We start from the raw sequence: 22,818 nt of genomic DNA on the forward strand, positions 1-22,818 counted from the left end.
ACTATTTAAAATTGTGTTTTTATAAATTGTACTAAAAGGTTATACTGTATCCCAATGATCAGTATCAGATTCTAATAGTGGTTCAATCTTTAGGTAGTGACCCTGTTCATACCAACATATTTAGAGTAAGGTTAAGTATTGGAAAAAATAGTATCAACAGTTGCCAGATAACTGGCTGGGTTTGCCCAAAAAAACATGATAGAGTGGTAATGAGCTGATGTGGGAACTGAGGCCAGAGCTTTCAATTTATAATTTCATTTGTATTTGAACCCTGTCGTTCATAATAAACACTTATTATCATGCTTATGATACGTTCTTATTTTTAACAACAACCTGTAACACAGATTTAAAAACACTTAAGTGACTGTCTCAGGTCTTAGTTAACAACAAATAAAATGGAGTGGGAACTTGAACTTTGCTTTTATGTAAATAATCTTCCTGTACTTTCTGCCTCTGAGAAAACCACTTGCAGCTCCCACAAACAGCAAGGCCAACTTTGGCTTTAATGCATGAATTTAACTTCTCCTCCCCATGCATTTCAAGACACCCAGGGCTGAGTGTCCATTTATTGAGATGAGGCCACTTCAACACTTTCGCCAACCTTCAAAATGGGCCAATCTGTTCTCAAAGTGTCCCGTCCCACCATTTTCATCCTCAGGTCTGAATCACATCTCAAATATTTTGGCTTCCTGTGCCTGAAATAATTTCTCTCAGAAGGGGCCTGCTCTCTTGCCCATTATAGCCTGAGCTTGTCACCACTGAAGCCTGAAATTCTTCTGCAGCAAGTGGTGTGGGCACAATAGGCCGGATATCTCTGCTAGGGGGTACCAGGCAGCGGTATTTTCTTCCTCTGAGATGCTTTCTTTCCCTCTTGCCTTCTATTCTGTAGTGCTGTTCCGTTCTCATGCCAACGCTTCTCTGACGTTCCTGCCCACTATTCCCGACCTATAGCTATTCAGAGAGAGCGCTAAGTGGTCAAGGCAGAGCACTGGAAACCAAAGTGGCAAACAAAGGAGGGGGCTTAAATCTCCCTCCCTCCCACCATGGAGTAGGGGTTGAAGTTATCCCGGAATCCACAGCTACAAGGCTATCAACTCAAAGAAATGAGTATTATTTATAGGATTTTTTTTTTAATTTAAAAATGAAAACCAATGTAAAAGTATTTTCTCCATACTTTTAAATTCGGAAATAGCTGAAGACAACCACCAAGGCGTTTTTTTAGCAGTGAGCCCAGAAGGAGAATCCACAGTCAAATGAGAGGCCTCACCCACCTCTGTATATTGGCCCTTTTCCTTTGAAAGAGGATAAAGCAGCAGCTGCTATTATTTCAGCCAAGGAAAGAGGGTTGTGTATGTGTTGGGGTGAGGGGAGTGTCTTCATTAGCCAATTCTCCAGGTAGGTCCTTTCCGAAAAGGGGGCCTGGCCTTCCCACCTCTGCCCCTGGTCCTCCATCTCCTCCTCACCACCCACCAGCCCTGACCATTCCCCTTCCCCTGAGACAGGCTTGTAAAGCTAAAGGGGACTGGGGACAAGGCCACACGCCGTCAGGAGGGCAAAAGCAGGACGGATGTGGACAGTGTGCCACACGCAGGGAATAGCCCCGATACTGGTGGAACCAGGAAAATGGAGGACGAGCTCTGGAAGACAAAACCCAATATGGGCAGTGTCACTCTTTCTCTCCCTTACCCAAACTCTGTGACCATCTCTGTTCCCCAGCCTCCTGAAATCTGAGACAAAGCTCTACATCAGAGACTATACACACATGTCAGATCATCTGGGGGCAAGGGTAAAGTACTAAATCACTTTGTAGAAAAGGAAACTCTGGCAGGAAGTGCCCTACATGTTTGGAAAGAGAAAGTTTTAACTGAACCTTGTCACTTCAAAATATGTGGAAGTAAAAGGCACCAGGGCAAGGGAGACAGGAGGTCACTCGGGTATGTAGGTACTGATGGGACTGTGTTACAACAACTATGCGTTTGTCTAAACATACATTTGAGAAACACATTCCTGAGCAAGTAGTAAAGATACTGATCTCAACTGGTCTCTTTTTCTTCATTAGAGCTGGGTTTAGCAAAACCAGACCCATTCAAGACATCTTTACATCTTTATTATGAATGGCAATTCTGCCATCAGAATTGAGACCTTCTTGAAACCCAAGAAATACTATATCGTACAATTGCTACAAGCACCATGACTGGTCTTCTTATGATAAAGACGTGTTTGTTATGTTTATATGCTTTATATATTTTGAATTAACTTTGGTGCTAATTCACTAACTTACTCACAAAACCCCACCCCCAATCAATGGCAGATATTCATCTAATTTCATATCAACTCTATGTTGTAGATGTCGTTGATATCATTCCGAAGGTAAAGATACAGGAGGTCAGAGAAGTTAAGTAACTTGTCCAGTGTTGCATAGCTAGTAAATGGCAGTAGCAGAATTCGAACCCACACTCCCAAGGGATCACTCTTTCCACTATACCTCTCTTCTTATGGACAAGCTAGGAGTCACCCACATTTCGTTTGCTTGTTATCCATGCTAGCTTTCTCTAACTCTCTTGCATCTGGGTTCAATGTTGAGATGAGCCAACTGGCTGGAGGAAAATTCTGTGGAGGTAGGTAACTGTGGAGACACTCTGGCACGTTACTCGGCATTCCCTACCTTAAGAGGAAGTGGGTGACACTGGTCACGGAAGGACTAGCTAGAGAATTAATCAATTAGTACACATTTCTCACCATTCCTAGAAAAGCAGCCAAGAGCATGTTCTAATGGAATGTAAAGGGTCATGGATACTTGCTGGCTGTGGGTATGTGAATCTTATTTTCCTTTCTAAAAACCAACCCATCAAGAATCAGCCATCAAGATAGCAATCCATTGATCATTTCTGCCTATTACATGTTCACCAACGAGGTAAGCATCTAAAAGGGATCAAACGAGGGGCTCCTGGGTGGCTCAGTCAGTTGGGGGTCCTACTCTTGATTTCAGCTCTGGTTGTGATATCACGGTTCAGTTCGTGAGTTTGAGCCCCGCACTGCACTCTGCACTGACGGCTCAGGGCCTGCTTGGGATTCTCTCTCACCTCTCTCTCTGCCCCTCCTCCTGCTCAAGCTCTCTCTCAAAATAAATAAATGAACACTTAAAAAAATAAAAGAGATCAAATAAGATGTTTTTTAGAATGTAGAAGATTAAGACTTTGCTTCAGATACCTGAGTATTTTAGGCAGCAGTCACTTTGAACAGAGAGGAAGGAAGAAAAGAGTTTCTTAGCAAATAGGTAAATACGCATTTACCTCTTTGTTTATAAAGACAGTCTTTTGGTAATCAGTTAACATTAACAAACATGCACCAAATTCATGGTTTTGGGGGATGGAGGGGGGAGGGAGTGTTTCATAAATATGTATGTAGAACTCTATACGTCTATGTTGTAAATTAGATTTCTTTTGGTATATTATTTGGTATGACTTCTTGGATAAATGAAGTATGTATAAAGCCAAGTATAAAGGATAACATATAAATAATGTCAATTCTCAAGGCTCTATTATTTGCATGGATTTTATTCTCCCATCTGCTAAAAATCTGTGTCTTATCCATTCATGTGTCTTTTTATACTGCCCCCAATAACTCCTGTCTCTGCTTTTAAAAACTGAAATTTAAGGAAGAAGACTTCTGTGATGAATTGTCTTACTACTCATTCTCATGGTGTTTCATTGTTCTTCCAGGGCTGCTGGATCAGGCCCAGAAAGAACGGAAGAGGCGGGGGATGGTAAGTGCTGATTCAGGAATATTGTCTGTTTCAGTTTTTATTTTATTTTAGATGCACTCCTTCTCCACAGTGGGCTTCTCAAATACTCATCTAATGAAAGCCGCCTGTTCTCCATCCTCCTAGAATTTCAAAATGGGCACACTTACAACAAGGAAACCAAGGATGAGCTCCAGCATGTACCATAGTCATTAGACTAAAGGTGATGAATTGTTAATAAGAAAGTTAAATTCTAAGAGCACAATATACTTCATATTTATAGATTGAAAAATGATCTCTTGTGTCATAAAGCAGCCACCCACCACTGGAGCAGGGGCACGCTGGAACCCTCTGAAAGGAGAGTGAGCAAAAGGGTCCAAAAGCTCAGAGGAAAGGCAGGGGGAGGTTGGTGGGGGTGGGGAGTAAGGATAAAGTAAATCACTTTAAATCTAAAACTATGTTACATTTTTCTTCCCTAAAGTATTTCCTTCTGGCCCCTTTACAGACTAGTTTGTTGAAAAAAAAAAGTAAAGTTCTATGATTCTATAGGTTCTGGGACAAAAGAATCTTTAAAAGAATCTTTAAAGAATCTTTAAAAAGTAAAAAGTTAAAAGTAAAGTTCTATGATTCTACAGGTTCTGGGACAAAGAATCTTTAAAAGAATCTTTAAAAAGTCTTTTTTTTTTTTTTCCAATAAAAGGTTAGAAAAGGTTGGTAATGATTGTATCACAATTTTTGAATCACAACCAGTAAGTAACTAAACAATAGTTCAAACTGCTTAAGGCCAACCTCAGGTATTTTGGAAACATATTCTTTTTTAAAAAAAATTATAGCTCAGTGATTAAGAGTTTAGGCTTTCACGTGAGAAGACCTGGATTTCACTTCTGGCTCTGGTAGCATATGACCTCTGTAAGCCTCTGTAAGCCTCAGTTTCCTCAACTGTAGTATGGGAATAACAAAAGCTCCCTTACTGGATTTTCATTGGCATTAAAGGGACTTCCATATTGAAAGCACTTAGCATAGTGCCTGGCACATAGTAAGGACTCAACAAATGTTAGCTGCTATTATTAATTAAGCTTATAAGTAATAAGCAATCTATTCCCTAAGTATTATTTGCCCTCTCTAAGTCTCTATTTCATCTAGACAAGAAGCAAATAATATTTGTAAAATTTGCAAGCTTAGGGAAAACTTATATAAAGAATCCAGACAAAGCAGCTTCTTGATAAATGCTAGTTATGATCATTATGTGTCTTTCTCTACAAGAATTTTAGTACCAAGAAGGCAGAACCATCTGTTTTATTCACTGATGTAGCCTCAGTGCCTAGAACAGTGCCTGCATCGGAAGGTATCCCATAAATACTCGAATAATCATTCTTATCACCGTTATTGTTGTTATTCTGGGTAGCGGCCACACACATTTTTTTTTTTTTAACATTTAGGTTAGGTTACTGTGACTTACAAGTACTAAAGTTGCTTTTTGTTTAAAATACTCTGCAATTCTGATTCATCAGTTTTAGTTTCTCTTCCCCCAACTAATCCAAAATAGTGAGGTTCATTCTATCTTGAAGAGGGAGAGACAGATCTGGTGGGGAAAGAGTGGCTGAGTGTTACCTGGGAGCTTCATTTCCAGAACTGGGGGGTCATTCACAGCAAGGTGTCCCTGGGATAGTCAGGAAGGTGGAAGGCTGGCACACCTCTACTATTCACTACCAGGAGCACCCTTCCTCTTTCCCTTCCTCTCCCACTCCTATATAATTTTCCATCTTTTACTAACATGATGCAGTCTTGCAGATGAGCCTAGATAAGTAACTGCTGAAGTCCTATCTGTCCACATGTTAACAGAACAACGAGTGAATAAGTGAAAACATAAACATAGAAAAGGGAACGGAAGAGAGAGATGGGGTCTGACAAGTGCTAATGATGCAGGTCATGAAATCAATTCAGTGGGTTATGACTAGTATTTTTTTCCAATAGTGAAAGAGGACAGAATAGAAAATATTAAAGGTGTCGCCTGTGATAAAGTTAAGTATTATTTTGTGGATCTTTTTTCAGCTGTGTGTGTGTGTGTGTGTGTGTGGCCAGGTCCCAATATAAAATTCATTTGTATCTTTTCTTCCTGTTTTTTTGAAGGGGGCACCCAAATAGGAATAGATTTGTATTTTATTTGTAGGTTCTAGTAAAAAAAAAAAAAAAAAGTAGCTTCCAAACATTGGTAGATGCCCCCATTCAGTTAATAGTAGACGTTTAAAAAAGGAGTCAGGACTCCATCATTGTCATCTTCACTTCCTATGACCTTGGGCTGCCCACAGCACCCAAAAATGTATGTCATCTTGCTAGTGGAGACGAAGGAGACAAGGGTGCTGATCTCTAACATACGGTCAGTTGAAATGAACAGAAATTCTGCAGACGTTGTTAAGAAGGGGACATTTTTGAGAAGAGATTTAGCTTCATGCAACTTTGAGCAAAGAGGCATTTACTTTCATCGGTGATTCTTAGTGAAGAAGAGTCAAACCACCTCTATAAGCAGCTGAGAACAATTTTGTGAAATTCACAGTCAAGTAAATCACAAGTATCTTCCCAGGGGTTTCCACCTTGGCCAAAGTTTCCTTCCCATGTAGCTGTTCATAATATCACAAAACTTCATATTTCATTCACCTATAATACCACTTCATTTTATGAGGTTATATTGCATGAGAATGACAATGAAGCTTCTTTACAAATTTATTGCTTGTGATGGCATATAATTTGTCAGGCAAATTGATTTTTAATTCGACCCTTAAAACTGTCAACGAAAGTCTTTCTTCGAGTTCTACAGTTTACTAGTAAAATGAAGTGTGGAAAGGCAAAAGGGAAATGTTCTATTCTGAAAGATGGGTAAAGAGTAAACTCAAAGGAACAGACAATATTATTTAGTGGAAGAAAAAGTCACACAAATCACCTTTTATCCCCAGTCTTCTAGGACAAAGCAGCCATCCCTTTCCTCTGGCTATAGTCATCCTCTGAAAATGAACTTTCAAACGGGGAAGCAGTGAGGGGAAATTGAGACCCAGCTTTCACTGCTGCTACCTCCAATATCAAAGGCCTTCCAGTGGCCTCCTTGACCTCTGGTTGGGAATACTTCTCCTGGATTACCAGCTGGTGAGGTCCTCTGAGTGGTCAAGGTTGCTCTTCTCTACACTAGTCTTAACCATCCATCAGACTCTCATTACAGCCTAGCACAGCCCTGTGATCATTCCAGTGACACGGTCTGCCGGGGAACCTGCCATGGGGACTTCCTCTCTCTCTCAGCAAGGTTTCAAGAAAACCTCTGAAGAGCCAGCTCTGAGATTCACTTCTCACAGGCCCACAAGCTGCCGGCACAAGACCCACTGAGAGGTGATTTAGATACCCATTTACCCTTCACATTAGCCCATCCTTTGCTCACGATATTGGAATGTGCTGCACAATATGCTTTTCTGAAGAGGAACCAGGGAGTAATTCATCTTCTTTATGTGTGCTAAGCAGAGCAAGAGGGAGAGGCGAGCAGGACCCATGATGAGCTGGGGAGTAGTGATTAGTAACAGCTGACAGCCTCAGACCAAGACCCTTTCTTTGGTTACCTCATTGTAACAGCCGAGCACAAAGGAATGATTGTCTTCTCGCCAAGATTTAGAAACCCAGGACCACAGAAAATAGCAGCTAAAAGAAAAAGCGTGGGTTGGGCAATGGAGACAAGGGGCTGATCAGACCAACTCCTGGTTATACCTGTGAAGCTTGGCTTTGAAAAGAAACCTCTATCATGTACCAAGATGTGCCAACATGCAGTCAGCCATCAACAGCACCCACCAGGGCCACCTATGTGACCAGGGAAAGTAGGTGACTTCCCTCACAGTAGAAAGAGTGTGTGGAGAGCAGCAAATTACTTCAGCTTAATGACAGGAAGTTCTTTGAGGGCCAGAGCTCCAGCCCCTTCTGCCTTTTCCCCAAAAGAATCATGATTTACAACCAATCACTAGATGAGTAGCTTGCAATTTCCAAAGCAGCCTCTTTACTTTGAATTACTGGCTGTGGAAAAGACCTTTATGTCCTGTGTCCCATGCGACTTTCTTCGGAAGATGATGGTCAAGACAGCATGTTTCCCTGCTGGCAGAATGCTGAGTGGGACTAAATTCCACAACTGGGCCAGACTTGTTCAAAGTTAATCAAAAGGCATCTCAAGCTGACTGCAGAACATGTCAGACTCAAGGGGTTCCCTTTCTTCCCACGGAAGGCCTGTCCCTCACAGAAGAAAAGGAATTGAAAGCCGCATGGAAATTGAAAGCAACATGTGGACATTAAAAACCAGTTCGACCTGGCCCAGCTTCCCAGAACAGTTGAGGCAGGAGTGTGTCTCCACCCGCTGAAATGAGGTTGGGAAGCAGCAGAGATTCCTGGGGCCAAAGGAGCCATACCCACGGTTGCAACTCGACATCCATCCCATTCCTTGCCATCAAAAGACTCTGGAATCATCACCACTCTGAGAACTTGGAAATGGACCGAGGTTAAGTTTGTTTATTGAAACTGAAATGAACATATTCTAAAAAGATACATTTCTTATATATAAAAAAAGAAATAATTAAGAATAAAATGTGTTCACTTTAGCTATTCTCGAAATTAAATCTAGGATGTAGGACCTTATATACTATATACAAGAATAAATTTTCAAAAATTTCAGTCCATGTTCTGGCCAGTTAAAAGAATGTGACAGTTAAGTCTTTGGGGACAGAGCTGGGGTTGAACAGAGAAGGAAGAGAAAATTATGGAGACAAGGGGTTGAGAGAATGACAGGAGAGAAGACAGAAAGACGAGAAGGGAGACCACCAAGCAGAGAAGCATGGGATGGAGAAAAAGTTCAGTAGGTGCTTTATCTCAGTCAGCATATTTCTTGGGCAGTGGCCAACACACCCCTTTTCAGTTCTGATTAATTTTCTCAGCATTTAAAACTTCATCAGTTGTTCTTATCTAATCTATAAAGGAATAGTTGCACCCAAGGAGGGGGAGATTATGCTCCCGGCTACCTGACCTAAACAATAAAGCAGTATCACTTCACCCAGTGAAAAAGACTGTGGCAAACTCTAGAATGGGTTGGCTTCCCTTACATCTGCCTTAAGTATAGTAAGAGAACAGTCTCTCCTTGAAACAGGAAAAGCTGCATTTTTGCCCCCAGGGCCAAGGGCGACAATGGAACTTAATTATTCCTGATATATTCCACCAGCAGTGGTGCAAGACTTTTGCAGCTTTTCCCTTCTACAAAAGGGAGTTGTTTCTGCATATTCTACCTTAATTTTGCAACCTTTGTACATAGTTTCTGTGTGCTTCTCAGTTTCATATTTTGATGTTTTTTAAAGAGGTATTTAGAAATTCCCACATGTTCTCCAAAGAAAATTAGGGGCAGCCCCTTCCGTCTAACTCCACTTATCCTGAATAGACTTCAGGGATATCCAGGAGGGTGCAGAGACAGGGAGTGGAGATGGTATGTGGTTGATTTGACACTGATGTTGCATGGATTGGATTGTAAAAATTATTCTTTAACTTGGAAAATGAGGATAGGGTGGGTAACAATGCAGTTGCCAGTGTTTGGAAAAAACAACTACTGGATGGGTCATTGAGTAAAATCTGGTAACATTAGATGGCAAAAAACAAAAACCAAAACCAAAAACAAACGAACAAAAAACACAGAGAGAGGGGAGAGTGAACTGGCAACATTGTTAAAAAGGGGATGAGATAAAATATTTATAAATAAGGTAAGTGAAAGCAGGGTGAAAAACTGAATTCAATATGGGAAGTCTGGGTGGCTCAATTGGTTAAGCTCCTGATTTCGGCTCAGGTCATGATCTCACGGTTCGTGATTTCAAGCCCCATGTTGGGCTCTGCTTGGACAGTGTGGAGACTGGGATTCTCTCTCTTTCTCTCTCTCTCTCTCTCTCCCACTGCCTCTCTCCCTCCCTCTCAAAATAAATAAATAAACTTAAAAAAAAAAAGCTGAATTCAAATGAATGATTTCAAATGAATGATTCAAATAGCTACAATGGCCCCCTCGCAAATAATGGAAAGAGGTAGTAAGGCAGTGAAGTTATAGTAAGGATAGTAAGGATATAGTAAGGATAATTTGATCTCACCACCAGGACCATGGTGATCATGCCTGAGAGACCAAGACCTGAGCTGAGGTCAAGAGTTGGATGCTTAACTGACTGAGCCACCCATGCGCCCCATCTTGCTTCTTTTAAAAGTGGCTATAGTCATTGCTTCTACAATTAAAAAAATTTCACTTATTCATGCATTTATTCAACTTTTATGAAGGACCTTCTCAATACTCTGGCCAAAGACATGATTGATAGGGTCCTCATGCATTTTAGTAGACGTAAAATTTTAAAATATATTTTTGTGAAACAGCCCTGAACAAGTAAAATGCATAAATTATCCAGCAGAATGATTTGGAATGGAATTGGGAGGAAAACGGGGAAATCTGTCGATACGTATTAGAAGGAAATGGTTGTAATAAACTCCGGAGTTTGTTTGCTTTGAATCCTGGCTCCATCACTTGTGACTGGTCACGATATGTAACCTCTCAGTGTCTTAGTAAATGAAGGATAATAATGGTATTTACTTTCCAGGGTCATTCCAAGGAATAAATGAGTTTGATGTACAATGCCTTAGAAAGATATCTGACACATATAAGTTAGCCACGATGATGACGACGCATATGTTTTTGTTTTATAAAAATATTTTTAACTCTGAAGGGTTCCTTGGAACATGACTATAAAATGTGAGAACTCCATCAGTAAAATCAGACCCCATCCTGCTAGGTACCTGCTAAGTGCTTTATCTCATTAAATCCTCCCAAACCCGCAAGGTTAATAATGGTCATAATAATGGTCAACCCCATTTACAGATTAGGACACAGGGAGGTTAAATCTCTTGCTCAGGATCACACAGTTAGTAAAAGTGGCATTGCTGGCATGTGAACTCAAGTTTCCTTGCCTCCAGAACTCCCTGTTTAATCCCTACATTGACAGCCCTGGAGATTCTTTGTGAGATAAAGTCTTTGCACTGGACTTGTATCAATTGTTGACTTGCATTTGATTCACCTAAATGGGGAACTCTGGCAAAAATCTGTTAAATTCATATTTGAATGGATGCTCTACATCACAACAAAAAAGGATCATGCACATGTTGAAAAGTCAAGCAATGGTGATGAATGGCTACTGTCCAAGCACTGAGCAGCCTTCACTAGAATTAGTCTGAGATCTCATTGAACTGGGGAGTCCTAACATGCAGGCTTTATTCAGAAGTTGATATACCATTGTACATTTTAAATCAAAGGAGAAAGGAGGAACACTCAACCATGGATAATTTCACACTGCAAAGGCCTTAGGAAATTCCTAGAACTCTCATGTCTCTTGGTGAAGCTGCACCGTCCCCCCCCACCCCCCCACCCATTCCCTTTAGAGTATCAGTTATGGAACTTTCTCTGAGTCTATCCATGATGGCACTCACCATCTCCTTGGCTAGCTCTTCTCTATTGGGTAGGTTTGAATTTTAAAAAATGGTGGTTAGGAAGAAGCAAAATCTGGTTCCTTATAACCCTTTTCTCTTGAGATAAATTTTCCTTCTGGAGGAATACAGAGCAGGTCTGGTTCACATTTATCAGAGGGACATCGGGCTTTTTTCTCCAGACTAAATACTCATCATTTCTCCAACGGATCCTCATGTACCATTATTTCCAGATGATTGCCAACCTGTAATCCCTCTCACTGCTTACCAGTCAATGCCCTCATGCTCTGGTCCAAACCTTCTTGGCCCAGCTTTCTTGCCTGCCCAGGCCTACCCCATTCTTCCAGGCAACTTAGAATTCTGTGTTCCTTAGCTGAGCCTTGAGTTTCATAGTCGATTTTGTTTTACAGTCATGCATGGGGCCTTGAACTCATGACACTGAGATCAAGACCTGAACTGAGATCAAGAGTTGGACCAACTGAGCCACCCAGGCACCCCTACGCTCTCCATTTAAATGTTCAACTCCTTGAGGCTAGAGACTGGCAATGTCTCTTCATACCTTTATTCCCCACATTGGTTAGCACAGTGCCTGCCCAAAACAGGAGCCCAATAAATGTGTCTTGGAATGGATTCAGCACCCTCTTAATAGCTACTTTGCTTTGTCAAAGTCACTCCTGAATGTGCTCAGAATTAACAAATTACTCCTGATGCAGTGTGACCAGCGCAGAGTACAGTGAACTATTAATAATTATAACTGAGTAAACACGACTATATTCATTCTTTTTTCGCCACCACATCCTACTGTTGGTTCATATTAAGCTTTTAGTCACATGAACTGGTGCCAAGCTCAGTCTCTCCCCATCCTGTAATTGCACAATTGCCTTTTGAATCTGAAAGCAGAAATATACATTTATCCCCTGCTCAACTTCATTTTGTTGGTTTCCATCCAGCCCTGCAGCCAATTGAAGTCATTTTGAATCATGATCTTAGGCATATGTGGTAGAAGCCATTCTTCTGGGGCTTATGTCATCTGAAAACCCAGTGTAGGTGCCTTCTAGGTCTTTAAGTTGTTGATAAAAATGTGAACAGGAGAGGGCTTTTAAAAAGTACAACACTGCACTTCACTAGGTTTTTCCAGCTTGATATGGGGTCCTAAACACTCTTTAGGTGTAAATGTTCAGCCAGTTTCAAACTGATTTCACTGTCTTATTAGGTCCTATTTTATTGTCAAAAGTAGTACTAGAGATTCAAAAAATTTGAGAACAACCCAAACAAATTGTGACAGGAATTCCACACTAAACGTTATTATAGGAAGGGAGTAATTCCACAATATATTCCTTGTAGAACATGCAACTATTACAAACTGTTTTCTGGGAATCCAGTAAGCCTGACTTCGTAGCTTTAGGAAATAACTCTCTTTTCCTGAAAGGGTCAGTGGTATCAATCTAGAAAGGTATACACTGATAAATATCTTTCTCTATGAAATGGGAATGTAATATTATTTGGGGAGAGATACAAACACACCAAGAATTAATACAAACATGAGTTGTTCATATGAGAAAGATATAATAATTATTTTAAGCTTCAGGAAAGTTTATTGGATAGTTCATCGGGAAAAAAATTCTGGATGTGCTCTACTGACCATCGAAAGGTTCCTTATCTGAGTGCCTTTAATTCATCTTTGCTTTTACTTCTTCCATGGTAACATGTCAGCTTGTGATTTTCCAGGTTATCATCTTTCAATTATGAATATACACAATGGCCCACATTTATTGCTATATGCCCTGTTGCTACCAGAGTCGAGACTTGATAGATATTTGGTGAATGAATGATGAATGACATAGTCTGCAAATTCAGTAGGTGAGAATAAGCAACTGTACTCCATCCACAAATCAAGAAGTTATTTATGTAACATCTACTATAACGGGAGCTCATCACTGCAATGGGTCCTGGGATGCAGATGTATAAACAGTAGTTCCTAAGCCCAAGGAGATCTTCTGTTGAGTAAACAAGTCATATTCTCACCAAATAATCAAATGTTCAACCATATATGACATAAAGAATTAAATGCACAAGAATGGGAAAATTGTGGAAAATGTTCAGTTCATGTAAAGACTTTATCGTAAGCAGTAAAATCAAGGCAACAGAAACACTTTAGCATTATAAATTGATCCAGTACAAATGTAGAGGCCACCCTGCAATAGGGGCCACAAGGCACTACAGAGAGGGGGCTTTTGTGACAAATGGATCTGAGTTTGAACACAGGTTCAGCTACTTGCTAGCAGGGGAACCTTGGGAAGTTTCCTCGTCCATACAATGGAGATAGTAGTAACGACCTTGCAGAAGGGATAACAAATATGTGTGTTCAATGCCTGCTGTGTCTTTCATAATCAATAACTGCTAGTCATTATTATGGCAGGTATAATAAAAATTGTCACTGATGAATCAAAGAATAAATCTGCAATGCAGACAATCATTTTATCACTTTAAGGTGAGAGTAAACACAATTTGAAAGATGATGCCAATGTTCTCAGATATTTTCAGCTTAGCGTGTAAACCACACATTATTTAGCTAATTATTGAGGAGTTACCAAGTGCCCGGCTCTGTCCCAGGCTAAGTAAACCATGTAGCATTGCCTCTAATTTACACACATCTTAATGCTATGGAAACTTGATTGTAGAGAATGTAATCCCACAGGGGATCTGCAAACAACCTTGGAAACCAAGTCTGTTATCAAAAAGCCAAAATTAAATGCCTAAAACTGGGGCTTAAGTCATAGCTGAGGACCTCCAGGTTTGGTGAGTGAGGCCAAGAAACCAAGATTTATACATGTGAGGTACAAAATGCCATTACTGGTTAGTGGTGAGGCCAGCGCAGAATGACAGTTTCACCAGGCCTTCTGTTAATGCGACACGGCTTAAAGCTCTGCCATATAGCACACCAACTTGAAACTCCGTTTATAACACGTCACATTTTCCCCATCTTGGAAGGTCATGACCTTTTTTGGCAAGTGGGTTTTTTATTTTAACATAGAAAATAGAGGGATTTCAATTGCTTACTCAGGCTCACCCACAGGCAGTTTTCTCATTCAGAAACGCAGAGAAGCGTTTCTGAGGGCATGATGTAGGAAGCAGCCAGTCAGCTGAAAAGAGGTGAGGTCACGTGTGACAGGAGCTCCGAAACTGGTTACCGTTTAGTGACAAAGCCAAGGTGTCGTGGATGAGGATGTCTCAGATGACCTGGGCCAACACTGAGGAAATGATCCTCTCTGGGCAGACCCTCTAAGCACAAGCAAGGAAGGGCTTTGCACCTGACACTCCCCACCAAGGAAGCCAAAAGGGCCTTAGAAGTTGATGTTGATAGTAGCGAAGCCGAATCTGAGGGGTGGCGCTCACTAACGTGAGCCTAGTGCCTACAATTCACGTAAAGCATGCTCACAGCCACCATCTGAGCCGAGCTCTCCTGGGGTCCCCTGGGGTGGCACAGATAGCAAATATTTCTATTACTATCACTACTACGATTTCCACTCCACAGACGAGCCGTGAGCGCCAAAGCAACTTCCCCACAGCGAGTTAGTACCGTGACTGGTATAGAAACGAGTCGGGTAGCCCCAAGGTTTGTGTTCTTCAGAACCACACAGGGATCACCACAAATACATAAAGGCAGAGCGAGGCTCCTCTTCTCTGATCAGACGCTCTGCCCTACTCAGCTGGCCCCTCTTCAACTTCTCAGTGTAAACATTTCGTCCTTGCAGAGGAGGAGATCCAGGGCCCGGGGTCTGCGTGTAACAGCTCTGCGACTGCCTTCGCTGGCACCCAGCACGGCTGACCGAGGGAGCTCAACACTGAATGAATCAACAACCTCAATTCGACAATAGCGGCTGTGCATGACTCGGGAGCACAAATGCCATGCGGACGAGGGAGGGAATGAAGCATGAAAACATATGGCAGAGGCTGTCAGCACTATTTAATGCGTACGCAGTGAAAGCACAGAGCTGTACAAGGCTTGACAAGGGAAATAAAAGACACGGTGCAGTCTGTGCCCCTGTGTATCGATGCTCTTACAGAGGCCACAGCACATGTAAATGCCTCATGAATACTTGTGGAGTAACTCTCCAATGTGTAGAGGTGTAAAATGTTTCAAGTAGGGAGATAAACTCTGCAAAGACATGAGGTGCATGGGAGAACCATCCACGGGGAGTTGGGGAGTCGGTATGGAAGAAACACAAACACACCCCTTCTCCTACCCCTGAGTGTTTTGAGGCATGAGAACATTTTCACCGGCTTTTCCAGCTCATTGTGGATTTTCTATACGCACAATTTTCTGTGTGCTCCCTAGCAGCCCCTGCAGGGCCGTAAGAACCCCCTCAGAGCCGGAGGCTGACATCAAAGCAGATTAAAAAGAAAATAATGAACATTTTCCTTTCTCTTAGCTAACCATGCTTGGCCAACTTGAGATAAATTTATTGAACACTTAGTAAATGCCAGGCACAGAACTACAGAGGGAAATACAACCTCGTGCTTGCTCTCAATGCTCACGGGGCAGTCAGGGCAGTGTTGGGTGAGCCTCAGACCGGGGGCTGGGAAAGAAGGGATGGGTGTGAGGCACAAGAAGAGAGGGACCCTGGAGAAAAAGGATTTGGGAAATAGTAATAACCTATAAGCCAGAGTTCTGGCAACACTTAACTTTGCTGTCGGGGACAACTTGAAAAGCACATTTAGGGAGAAGGAGCAATTTTACTGCCAAATCAAATCTGCCTGTGCATGTTTACCGGTTCGGACTCTGAGAGCCAAGTATTTAGTAGTGATGTTGTCAGAACCAATGAATGGGTTAGGAGAACTCGCGAGGGGTAAATGTGGTCAGAGGTTAGGTATTTATGTGAACACTGGAACACATCGAAGGCATAAAGGCTGTTGAAATTCTAATTATGAGACATGAAATAACCCGAATTTTGAAAACGAGTACCCCTCACAAGGCTGCCAAACACCTAGCATCTGTTCAAATCTATTATGAGCCATTCCCTCAGGGAGGGAACGTGAAAGAATTGCAAGAAGCTGCCAAGAAGTGTGCTTGCAAGGGATGCCACGTTCGTGCCGTAAATTTATGTGTGACCTTCTTCATTAAGTAACACCACTGCTGACCACAGACATGCCGCAGAATGGACGACGCACTCGCTCACAAAGCACATGTGAGGTCAATGCTTCTAAGAGGTGGTAAAACAATTTGAGAAGTACATCTTACAAAAGGTACTAAATGCACTAAAAAGCCAACAAGGACATCAGCCTGACTTGTCTCATGTGGTTTATGGAGCTGAACCTTTGCTCAATTTTCAGTACCCCCTCCCTATCCATTTCAAAGCCTGCAATTTACAGTAGCTTTGTCAGTTTCCCTAATCCGGCTTTTAGAGGTTTTAACTTCGTTCGCTGGTTCCTAAGAATCGTTTTTGGTGACATTTTCTTCCACTGTGCATCTACTCGTAGAGTCACTATGGGAGGAGAATTAAAAAACCATGTGATGCAGCAGTGTTAGTAACACACAGCTATATTGGGTTACTTTCTTTTTACTGAACGTTTTAGGCCCAGTTTTACTCCCTGGGTAACTCTGGGAATTCTCCGGAGGCGTGCAGAAGACGTGAATCTAGCTCTTTGTGTCTGTAACTGTACACCTGTTATTGATGCAGAGGATGAAAAGAAAACACCAAACACACATTGTTCTATTTTTAAGCTGTTGTACTCAGTTCCAGGGGAGGAAAGTGCCCTTTCTCCCCTTGAAAGTTACCAAGAGCCAACTATCCTGCTGTAGTGTAAACTCTATTTCCCAACTTCCAAGATAGAGGAGAGAGAGGGAATATGCAGCATGTGTGTGTGTGTGTGTGTGTGTGTGTGTGTGTGTGTGTATGCGCGTGCATACCAGTGGGGGCTGGAGGTGCCAGAATAAATCTTTCCTCACATCCGGAAATGCCTATCAGGGGAGCGAACTAGCTGGCAACCAGAAAAGTCTCATGTAATGTTCACTGTCTCAGCCGGCACACGCTCTCGTGTCCTAGGGCAGAACCGCATGCCATGGCGTTAGCAGGCTCTCCACCAAATGTTAACTGAAAGATAGAATCAGTGAATCTTTCCAGGAATAGCATGGCAAAGAACTCTGCCTTTTTAGAAAGAAAGAAAGAAAGAAAGAAAGAAAGAAAGAAAGAAAGAAAGAGAAAGAAAGAGAGAAAGGAAAGAAAGAAAGAAAGAAAGAAAGAAAGAAAGAAAGAAAGAAAGAAAAGAAAGCCAACTTCATAAATTGGCAGTTGGGTGGTGCAATATTTCTCTGTCAAGAGTCCAAATGTTGGCTTTTCTGTTCTGACACTACTCAGGAAAGCAGCGTAATGAGTTTCTGGAACAGCTAGGTCACCTGGGAATTTTGACCCTTCTTCCCTTCTATGTTGACATCTCCAAAAAACATACAATGCATAACCCTTTTTCACATGAAAATGGAGACTTTCATGACACTTTCTAACACAACTGAAAAAACTCTGGGATCTCCGAAAATGATTGTTGCCAGCCTCCCAGGGGATGAGGACCAAACAAAATGATTCCTTGCTTCCATAAAACTTACAGTTGGCTGGAGGAAGTGGGGAATGACAGTGGGGCCAGCTGGTCACACTGCAAGGGTAGGAAAGGTTTCTGGAGGAAGTGACATCCCAGGTAAGTCCTGAAGGTAAGGAGGGCTTTCAGGTGAAGAGGCTGGAGAAGATTTGACACGGGAGGTGAGAAATGAGATGGAAAGGGATAGGCAGAAGCCATAGAAGACATACGCACAACTGACCTTTATTCCAAAAGCAATGTGAGGGGTAAGCTCAGAGTTACTCAACTCTTTAGTTAGACTCTATAGTCTTCATGCAAAAAAGCAGGCAGGGGGACAGAGCAGGGGAATTGATACTGTAGATTAGGACTGAGCCGGTTTTGTCTGGGCTAGGGCAGGGGCGGAGGCCAGAGGCAGAAGTCAGAGTTAAGGAGGTAGAATCCACAAGCCTGGGGATGGGGAGGAACCACAGGAGGAGACTAAGTTTCTGCCGTAGCTTCTGGTTTCTACATTTCACTTTGATAAAACAACAACAGCAAAACCCCTTTATAATAGTTTTCCTTCTCTTTCTTTCTAAATTGAAAATTGCTGAATTCCCCCTCCAATATTTACATTCTTCCCCCAGGAATAAATTTATTCTACATGAACTCACCATCTTCATAATAATGAACCAGCCGTTTTAAAATCTTAGTAACTTGGAAGGGACCTGTGGGTCCTTTCTAGGCAGAGAGGAGAGCTTAGAATTATGAGGTCTTTACTGGGCCTTTAAGTTTATTTTGTATACAATTCTAGTTATGCACATACCTGGTAACTCATTCTGTAGCCTATGCCCATTTTTTTTTTAAGTTTTATTTATTTAGTTTTGAGAGAGAGAGAGAGTAGAGAGAGCACATGCACACGTTTGTGTGCAGGCGGGGGAGGGGCAGAGGGAGGCAGAGAGAGAGAGATCCCAAGCAGTCTCTGAGCAGTCAGCACAGAGCCCCATGAGGGGCTTGAACTCACAAACCGTGAGGTCATGACCTGAGCCACCCAGGTGGCTGAGCCCCATCTCATGCCCACTTTGAAACAAATGAAAGAAACGCATTCTCAAAGGGTAGCCCTGCCTAACTCAATATTCTCTGGCCAACTGAGTTCTACCAGCTCCTAAGAGCTATGGTCACTAAGGCTCTTCAAGGTCTCTATTGTGTTATAGACTTCTAGTGCTTGTACCTGTTTGTGAATCTCTTGACCTAAAATCATGGTCTGAGAGACAGAGAAAGAAGTCAAAAACACTAGACAGATATGATCAGCAAAATTCAGATGTGGAAAGCTAATGTTACATGACAAACCATCTAGTCTCTTCAACAAACAAATTGCAAAAGAAAAGAGTGGGAGAGAGTGAGAGAGAGTGGTGAAGAGAGAGAGAGAGAGAAACTATAGATCAAGAGATTTAAAAGATACAAAACAGGGGAGCCTGGGTGGCTCAGTCGGCTAAATGTCCAACTTCAGCTCAGGTCATGATCTCCGGGCTCCCGGGTTCGAGCCCTGCATCAGGCTCTCTACTTTCAGCACAGAGCCCACTTTGGATCCTCTGTCTCCCTCTTTCTGTCCCTACCCCACTCGTGTGCATGTGCATGCACACATGCTCTCTCTCTCTCTCAAAAACAAATAAACATAAAAAACAAATCTAAAGGATACAAAACATTTCCAACATAAGACGTGGCTTGATTCAAATTAATAAACTGGAAAAAGAAAGGGAGAAAAGAAATGGGGCTATTTGAAAATGGACTAGATAATATTATTAAGAGATTATTGTTAATTTCTAAACAAATGATAATGGGCATAACTATGTTTTGGGCAAAGAACTCTCTTTTTTAGACATAAGTGATTCTACCGGAAACTACTTTCCCTCACACTATAGAAAGTCCCTATCCTGTATCAAGGAGAAAAGTCTTTCGTTCTCATCCCAGAGCTAGAGGTCACGGTAGAAAAAGTGAACCAGTTCATCTAACATTTAATCTTATTTCCCCACCTGTCGCTGCACTAAGACTTGCATGCCCCATATAAAAACAGTGAGGTAGGCTGACATTCCTAGACTTGACTTTCAGTTTACCCAGTAGTTTATTCCTGAAAAGAAACTGAAAGTGAAATCAATAACCCTAAAGGCTTTGAAGTAAATTTTAAATGCACTACAGTAATCCATGATGGAGCATTTTATAATTCATTAGTTTTGAAAAATGCACAGTTATTCTCAATTGGGAAGGCACATCTTTCTCAAGGGTTGGGAAGAGGAGAAAATGAGTATCAGGGTATCAGAAAAATCTTTAGGGCCCTTTTAAACTACACAAGTTTACATAGCTCCTTCTGCTCCCCCCACACCAAAAACAGACACAACAAAACAAACAAATATATTAGCTACTATTAATCACTAAGAAGAGCGAGTTTTATCCCTCAAGTAGGTTGGAACTGGACAGATTTTGAGAACCATTCATCTGGACTTTCCTTTAGGATATTTTTTCCAAGTGAACTCTACCTTGATCTTTCAACAGTCGGAAATTGTTTTAGAACAAATCTACTGGAATGAAGTTCCTGAAGGAGATAGGAGGAATATGTGTGTGTGTGTGTGTGTGTATATATATATATATATATATATATATATATATATACTTTTTTTTTTTTTTTTTTTTTTTTTTTTAACAAATAATGAACTACAGATAGGCTAGAGCCCTGTTCTTTGTGACACTTTTCGGTCTCGATCTTAGGAATCAACAGAAGATAGGATTGTTTTTTTCTTCGAGAATCCTTAAAATAGGAATTTAAGCCAATTGTCCATTTTTCCTGATAGAGATAAAAAATACAGAGACTCTTTTACCCATGAGCTCATCAGATAAGTTCGTTCAGCTAGGATTGACTTGGTGACTTTTATAATTAAACACACATAAAGACTATAATAACTGAACTGTACAATTAGGGCTGTTCATTATATGTATGTAAAAGTGTATATTTGCGGTGTTTCTTTTGAATGGTTTTTTGTTTTCATATTTTTTCCTTCTGTTGAAATCTTAGTAACCCTTGAACCACAGGTCATTTATGCAGCTGGAGTCATGAGAGATCAAATCCTGCACTTTCGACATTGAGTCTTTCGACAATGTATGTGGTTGAAAGGAAGAAGAGAGAGAATACTCCTCTGTAAAGACCAGTAACACAGTGGGCCTGCTCATGCTTAAAGAAGTTCTTTTCAAGCCCCCTTCCTGATGAGGTCGCACTTTTTCAATGTGGATTTCAGCTATCTGTACATGTGGGAGGCTGGTATCAGTAGCTCAGTGTCACAAGAAGGCCAAAGGGTTTATCCTCCAAGAATGCCATGATTGTGAACAAAGCCCATAGAAACCATGAATACCTTCTCAGGGGAACCAAACACTGTAAAAGCCAAACACTCAGATTGCACAGAGGGGGAGACAGTATGAGCTACAGTACAGAATACATTGGGAGGTTGTTCTAAGATCTGATTAATTATGGGGAGCAAAAATGGTAGATTTTGCAGGCTCAAATTGATTTAAGAACTGTGTTCCAAATTATATTAGTCATCAGTAAAAATGTCTTGACACAAAACTCAAAATTCCTTGAAAAGTTTCTAAATTAAATTTTTGAAACTTAAATTTGTTGCTCAGAGTGGCTAGTCTCGTCTGTATATAAAATGATCAAATATACAGATCTTTTAAAATTTCAACATGGAGACAGTGCATTAATTTTTAGAAACTTAATGATGGAAAGGTATTTAGAGGAATAAAATACTATTTCCTACATATCTATGTGTTTGATCCTCAAAATAAAAAAGGATAAATACAAACCAAATGGTAAGTCTGAAGTTGATTAATGCCTTAATTGAAAGAAAATTCTAAGCGATCACACAGAAATGCAGAATATCATACATTAATCCTAATTTTATAACGCTATAGAAAATAATAGACAATTCAAATAGCATGATTCTAAATGCTCACCATAAACCCATAGCTCTCAGAGCCTATTTTAGCCTTCTCCACATAAAGGCTGGCATGAATTAAAAACAAGAAACAAAAAAAGCCATGAAGTTACTGTGATACATTGTGATAAAAGAAACCACTCTCTTGTACCACATAATAATGGTTATGACTGCTGCCTTTTCTCAAAAACTGATTTCAGTTGTAAAAATAAAATAAAATGGATAATTGGAGTCTGGATGTTTGTTAAGAAAATAGCCTTTCGGTCAAAATTTGACCACAATCTGCCTTTTTCTGGTGCTGACCAAAAATCTCTTTCCATGAAAGAAGCACTGATTTTACCTTAATTTTTATATATTCTTCAGTGTAAGTAGACCAAATGGGTAGATTGGCAGGAATACTGTACCAAAGTAAAATTGATTAAATTTGCTTTAATGGATTTGATCTCTGTTCCTCTCTCTCTCATCTCTCTCTCTCTTTGCTGAGCAAAGTTTGGAATTCTGAATGCCAAAGAAAATGTTTACTTAATAAAAGATACGTTTGAATTTGAGTGTATCTTGGTTGAATGTCAAAAATGAAAACATTTATTTGGAAGGATTGAGTATGCTTTGCTCCAGAGAAATTCATGGCAGCTAATTTTGCCTTTTGTGCATTAAAATTAATTAAATTATTTCATTCAAGTCCCCTTAAAAAGTTGTATTATGATTGGCATGTGGCTGAAAATGGAAATTGGTTAACAGTGAGTGTTTGCTGAGTACTCACAGGATTCATAAAATATTTTAAGAGGAAAATGATCAAATTAGATTCTTACTTGAAACTACCACGGAAGAACTACATTTTTCCAATAGGCTAATTAAAGAAAACAAATGAAAGTTAAACCTTAGCCATGCAGAATCATGCAGCTTTGTTTGCATCTCTTGTGTGAGTATGATGTGGGCAGAGTCTAATTCCATCACAATTCTTGACAAATACGTATTTTATAACATGATGTCATCTGGGATGTATAGTTTATCAGAACAGATGAGTTTTGGGCTGTG

At 40.8% G+C, this 22,818-nt stretch overlaps 1 protein-coding gene across 4 annotated transcripts in view; it reads right to left on the minus strand.

The window, feature by feature from the left end:
- SLC1A3 (solute carrier family 1 member 3) overlaps nucleotides 1–22,818 on the minus strand; it is a 77,128-nt gene that overhangs the window by 16,967 nt on the left and 37,343 nt on the right. Inside the window, exon 1 of one of the 4 annotated variants that reach the window (XM_042996412.1) lies at nucleotides 22,661–22,709. The exons of the other annotated variants lie outside the window; for them this stretch is intronic. The gene's annotated coding sequence lies outside the window, so the exon portion shown is untranslated. Of the gene's footprint in view, nucleotides 1–22,660; nucleotides 22,710–22,818 lie in introns of those variants that run through there. 4 annotated transcript variants of the gene reach the window in all.

This window comes from Panthera tigris, chromosome A1, assembly GCF_018350195.1.
Source record: "Panthera tigris isolate Pti1 chromosome A1, P.tigris_Pti1_mat1.1, whole genome shotgun sequence".
Lineage (NCBI taxonomy): Eukaryota > Metazoa > Chordata > Mammalia > Carnivora > Felidae > Panthera > Panthera tigris.